We start from the raw sequence: 6,078 nt of genomic DNA, 5'->3' as shown, positions 1-6,078 counted from the left end.
ATAGGGGTCTAATTTCTAAACTGCCACAGTCTATAATCTCCCCTTGTGAACTTAAGTCATCCTGCAGAGCGATTTAACTTCAAGGGCAGGCAATTTTCTCAAATGTGCGAGAATTATGGCGTACCCCACCATCAAATCACTCGTTGCCCTCTGTCTTCACACCCGTTTGAAGTGTGTAGTTTCATTGCTTTCAGCACAGGTTAATTTTAGTTATATTCCACTACATGTCCTTAGCCTGCACATATTCAACCTTGTAAGCTGATCATATGACTCGCTTTCTAATATTTGGTTGTACCACACAGAGAGGGGTGTCTTAGTCACAGTTTGTGATCCCAGCCTCAAAGATTATGAGGAAAAAAATGTGTGAACCCATGCTGTCACCATATCATCGCTCCTCCTGTCATTCTTTTTTTTTTCCTCAGCTGACACCTCTGAGCCGGCTTCCTTTGGCCCAGATTCTCAGTAGGGGTCGTGCTGCCTGTGCCCCGTAGGCAGCCAACTACAAACATGCATTGACAATTCAAATTAGTCCAGTTCACTGGCTCTAGCTGTGACTCAGGACATTGAGCGCCAGGCAGAAAAGATGCATACGCAACCCGCCAAGCTATGCAGTGACAGAAAGCGCCAGAGATTACTAAGTGCAGAGTGTGAGGCTGTTTTATGAGCGTTTCACCAGGTATATGACCCAGTTTAAGCTCAGCACTTTTGTTCAGAAAGACTTGGACTGGAACGGTGCCAGGTCCATTTGCAAGTCAGAGAGAGATCGCCTGGTAGCTAAGTAGTCCCATCCACAGGCACCAGCAGCAGCTGAGGATGTGTCTAGAGTATTGTTATGCAAGCGGGAAGAGAGCAGTCCCACTTTGATCCAGGCATCGGACAGAGGCTGAGATGCTTCAGAGCTGGAAGCTGCTTCTTTGGTGTTCTGGGTATTTGCATACCGGACAGTAGACTTCCACAGGACTTTGAGCACATGGGCTGCAACGAGGATGGACTGATGGAGGTCTGGAGATATTGCTCATCACTCAGCATCCACATGTTCTGAGCTTGTTAGCATCTCATTAAGTTTTGTCAGCGTCAATTATAGGTAAGTTTGGGTTTCTTGCTTAATAAATAGAGAAAACAATGTCTGCAAGAAATATGCTACCTGTTAAATTATTTTGAATTAAACTGGACTTGAAATCATTTAGTTAATACTAGCTTTTTATTTCCTGTTCTCTCTAAACATCTCAGTTGAATGATTCTACTACCATAAGTGCATTTTGATGTAGTATTTGTTGAGCATGCGAGGAATCGGCACACACAGTCCTTTAACAGCAGTGTCCTGTGGAGAGATTTCTATCATGTGTATGACAAAAAAGAAAAAGAGCCTGAGGGGAATAGGACACAGTCAAAAAGCTCAACTAATTCCTGCAAAGATTTTTATTGTCCGTGCCTTGTACAGGGAGTCATATGCCTAGCAAATGTCTGGGATATACTGCTGACTCATAACTGTTTGTGCTGGAGGCTACTTCTGCGTCAGGCTCATCCATATCACTGCTAATCTACTAAGTTTACACTGAGCTCCAGTAGCCTGTGATTATTCGTGATATGGTTTTTGATGTCCTCATCAAAGACTGAATCAATATGAGCTCTTGTTTCAGTGCTGGAAGACAAGACTTCCTTTGAAATTTAAAGAGTTTTAGTTTTAAGGAGGGAAAAATAATGAAATATATCATTTTATCAAGTCCGTGTGCTAATATGTTGTGTGATTTTAATGGCTGCTTCAATGCCAATAGGCCTAGATTCAGCAGAGTATTTAGCAGCCCAAAATTCAAGATATTTCTTTGAGAGGCTGATATAAATTCAAATATTGGGTTTATTGCACTGAGCTCATTGAGTTCTTTTCATTGACCAGTAATCCAACTGAAAGAAAATATCTTTATAACTGTTTACAGCTTTTCATCTCCGAATGGCCAAAACTCAGCTACAGTTTCAATGGCAGATTAAAACAAAAACAAGCAAACAAACAACTTCTCAGATGTTTAATGGTTTCCCAAATGATATAGAAAAACTCCTCCACAATGCAGTGGAAAACAAAGAAATTCCTGGAGACTCTGTGAGGTGGTTGTGTAAGCTACATGCTGCACTCATCATGCTAACGTACTGTGCGCATGCTGGCACTTCCACTATGCTGATATTTAGAAGGTAAGCTTCAGTATCTTAGTGTAAAGTGTTAGATTGCTAACATTATGGGAATGACATTAGTTGGGCAAGAATACGATGAGGATTATGAATCCTGAAATTACTGGGAGTCAAACTGCTGTCTGGTAAGAATGTGCCTATCTGTGTAACATCAATGTGATGTTTAGAGGGATAAAAAACAAAGAAAAAAATCTGACAAAGCATGCTCTATCAGCACTTTTTTTTTTTTTTTCAATTTGGTACTTGGTAGTGCTTTTCCGCAGACACATGCTGGTCTGTACTAAACAGAACTGAAGTGCCATTCAACGTGAGCATGCACTAATGCATACAGTGCAAACCATAAAGTAATTCAATTCTACAAAGGGAGTCCATACATGGGGCTTGGCATAACACTATAACACTAATGGTGGGTGATGTCATTCTAAATAAAACAGATCTATCATGTATGCAACGTGAACTTAACTAATTTCAGAGTTGCTGGATTATCATGACACAACACAGAAACAGTCGTCTGTGGTGAGACATTTATTATGGTGATTTTTATAAAATGTAGCTAAGGGCCTATTTTAGCCTCTTCCCGGGAGTACCCATCATGTACAAGACTTTCAGACCTGCTGCATTTGCAGATGCTTTGTAGTTTCCTTTTCATCATCCTGTCAAAAGAAGTAGCAGTGTAGGCATTCTGGTCAGTGAGCTACTGAACAGTAAAATAGCTCATTTTGAGTTACAAATACCATCAATAACAACGACAGTTGTGATGTAACAACACACGCATGCACAATGACGTTATGATGGGATGTTTTCAAATGCTGGAGACCATGATGTTCAAAGGGAGATTTATTTATTTATTTTCCCTTCTTGTAAATGCCACGTCTCAGAGCGTCCTGAATCCTGTGTGTGTGTGTGTGTGTGTGTGTGTGTGTGGTTTGGAAAATCTCGTCCGCAGACACGCTCCAGTAGCAGACATGTTCCACCTTGGCTAACCGAAAATGACATGTATGCCGGCTTCGGAAAACTTGATACATATTTTATGTGTTCCCTATAAAGCTGTTATATAATAATGGGTGTTCAGAATAAACCTTTGTCAGAGCTCAGACATGACAAGGGGTGACTTCTCCCATTTTGTGCATGTTCTAGCTTTATGTTGTTTATGCAGGGTCAGTGATGGCTGCCAGGGGAAGCATGCCAAAGATGGCAATCGTGGGCTGCTTCTGGGTGACAATGTCAGGCTGAGCTGTGCACTCACATACGGTTTTTCTGGATCATTTTTATGTAAATGGCGTGGAGGAAAGATTAATGCATGTCATGACTCATTCTAATTGCTTTTTGTTAAAGTGTACACATATAAAAATAAACAAATGATTGTTTTGACTAAGAAAACCTCCAGGAAGAGCAGCGCCTAAGTTTTAAGTCTTCTGGTTACAATTTATGTCACTGTTGTCAGCTGCTGAGTGACATGTTGCAGGCACGCTGACATTTCAGCGCAGTTGCCCCCCATTCTTCCCCTATTCTTCCATCAGAATCTGCGCAGATTCTGATGGAAGAGCATTTTTGGTGTACTGTTAGTGAAAACAGTATGCATGTTAACATAGGGAGGTTCAAATTCTTTATTAAGCATTCACAGGATGCCACATTGCTGGATGTGTGAACTGTGTTGAACATCTGGCAGCTGTGGAGGTCTCCTGCTGGTAGGTATGTGGCTGAAGCAATGGACTGTGTTTTAAGTTAAACAGTATCACCAGTTTCTGGGAAAAGAACACAAACTCTGGACCCCACATGTGCAGTAGCACTGGGACAATGCATTATAAGAGAGAACTGTATAACAAAAGCACGACTGTTTCACTATTTTTTTTTTTGTGTGTTTCACGTGGAAACCTTAGCTGTTTGCGGAAAAGTTCAGTTTGCTGACTTGACAGGCTTCAGCTAGGATTATGTTAAGACCCTACTAGGAGGAAAGCTCAGTCTTGTTTGAATCTGGACTGATAACACTGCAAGATGAAGAGGGTTAAAATTTCCATGAGTTTTTGTTCACCAGTGTTAATGTACACAGTTTTCACTGCAACTTTGTAAACTGTTGTAAGCAGTTTATTCCTTTCTGGCTAAAGGTGTGTTGTAGTTAAGCGAATTCTTAAATGAATGACAACTACCATACATGTATCATAGTGAAGCACCTTGTCGTACGGTACAATTTTCAAGTTTGTGTCAAGAGAAAGGAAAAGAAAGCCCTGGCTTTACTCTGCCTGTCATTTTACTGCTGGCTATTGTGACAAGCTGATTGTGGTGACAGCTTTCGGGAATGGCATGAGCAGATGCTCAGTCGGTCATATCAGATGTGACTTTGACTGTGGCAAGTGAAAGAAGGACTTTGGTGATTCTGAGTTTGACCATGTAAAATAAATGTCTGCAAACTAAAGACTGTCACTGGCAAACTATCTGCTTTATTGTACATGGTATGGTGTAAGTTAGTTCAGTGTAGTCAGTCAGTCATCAATCATATAGTTTCAGCAGAATGTGGATAAAGAAAAGAAACTTGTAAATCTTTTAACCTCAGGCAGCCTGGAAGATGAAAGTAACAAATCATGTCTTACTTTCTTATGCATGATCTGAATCACTGTGTCTATTTTGGGTGTTGCTGGAGTTTGGTCCATGATTAAAGTATATTTTTGATCCGCATTTCCCCTCCTACCTGTTCTAATAACCCAGTTTACAAGGCTGTTGAACCATCACAGACAACTGCCCACACTTAGACTCATCATGGTGCTTCAGCATGCAGGGCAAGCGTTTTCATTTTTCTATAGGAGTTTCTGTTCACCTCAAACAACCGTGTCAGTTGCATAACAGCTGCATAACTACAGCAGCAGGTTGTTTTAGTGCGCTTAAGGGATTTCACAGCTGAACATACCGCACTGCTCATAATCCTTCAGGGCTGTGTATACTTTTGTTTGTTGTAATTCAGATAAATTAAATCATTTATGTCGAAGAGGCAACATGATGTGGCATGTCTACATGAAATGACCTCACTCACTTTTATTAAACGACAACTAATTACTAAATAATACAGTATGTTACTTAATTACTTCTTGGAGAAAGTAATTTGCTACACTACCCGTTACATTACTTCCAGTTTACTTCATAGGATGTCACATAATTGCCAGTTAACAATATAAACCGTAGGCTGCAGTCCCACATGCCACACAAATCTCTATCCTAATGAGGGCACACATCCATTCTTTCTTTTAGTGTATGTATGAACACTGCAAAGCTGAAAGCCAGTTCAACACAATTACAAATTGATTGTCACTGTAATTCTACTATAGAAAGATGTACAGGTAGAAATGCAGGCCACAATGCTGCAAACCTGACTTACTGCCTTTGTGACTTGTTCAAGTTCAGGATCAGGCTGCTGGATTGAAGTCAACATAGACTCAGCTTTGTCATCACTCCGGGTTATTGGCTTGCTTTGTGTTAGCATGCTGTCTGTGTGGATATTTGGAGCCGATGCTCTTTCTCAGCATCTGCAATGTAATGTAGCTGTTTCTATTCTGGATGCAGCTTGCACTTTACCATCATGCGCCTGTTCCCCCTTTTTTGTCCTCCTCCATGCGCAGGAACCGAAATCAGCTCATAATAGCTCAAGTGCGCAGAAAATTACAGAAATTAGAGCCCTATTTTATACATGGCACTTGCAGTATCTGTAAGAACTGCTGCTGACAGTTGCATCCAACAATCACTTTCATCTTAAGCTTGTAATCAGTCCTCTGATCCCTTATTTGTAGCATCAGAAAGTTTTCCTGGTTGCCCCCTAGGTAATTCCACTATAGGATCCAGTACACTGAAAGGAATTTAGTTCAAACTCATTTATAAAGAAATAAATGAACAAAAAAATGAATAGTTTAC

The 6,078-nt window shown here is 40.6% G+C and overlaps 1 protein-coding gene across 6 annotated transcripts in view; it reads left to right on the top strand.

The window, feature by feature from the left end:
• The first annotated feature begins 743 nt into the window (after positions 1 to 743).
• nav1b (neuron navigator 1b) overlaps positions 744 to 6,078 on the top strand; it is a 67,808-nt gene continuing 62,473 nt past the window's right edge. For 5 of the 6 annotated variants that reach the window (XM_013910009.1, XM_013910007.1, XM_013910006.1 and 2 more), the window contains exon 1: positions 745 to 1,084. The gene's annotated coding sequence lies outside the window, so the exon portion shown is untranslated. Of the gene's footprint in view, positions 1,085 to 6,078 lie in introns of all 6 variants that reach the window. The other variant, XM_013910008.1, reaches the window with a different exon arrangement.

The sequence above is a fragment of the Pundamilia nyererei genome, unplaced genomic scaffold (assembly GCF_000239375.1).
Source record: "Pundamilia nyererei isolate P.nyererei 1_Seehausen unplaced genomic scaffold, PunNye1.0 scaffold00034, whole genome shotgun sequence".
Taxonomy (NCBI): domain Eukaryota; kingdom Metazoa; phylum Chordata; class Actinopteri; order Cichliformes; family Cichlidae; genus Pundamilia; species Pundamilia nyererei.
The sequence above is the reverse complement of the archived record's forward strand: the minus strand, read 5'-3'. Positions and strand labels throughout refer to the sequence as shown.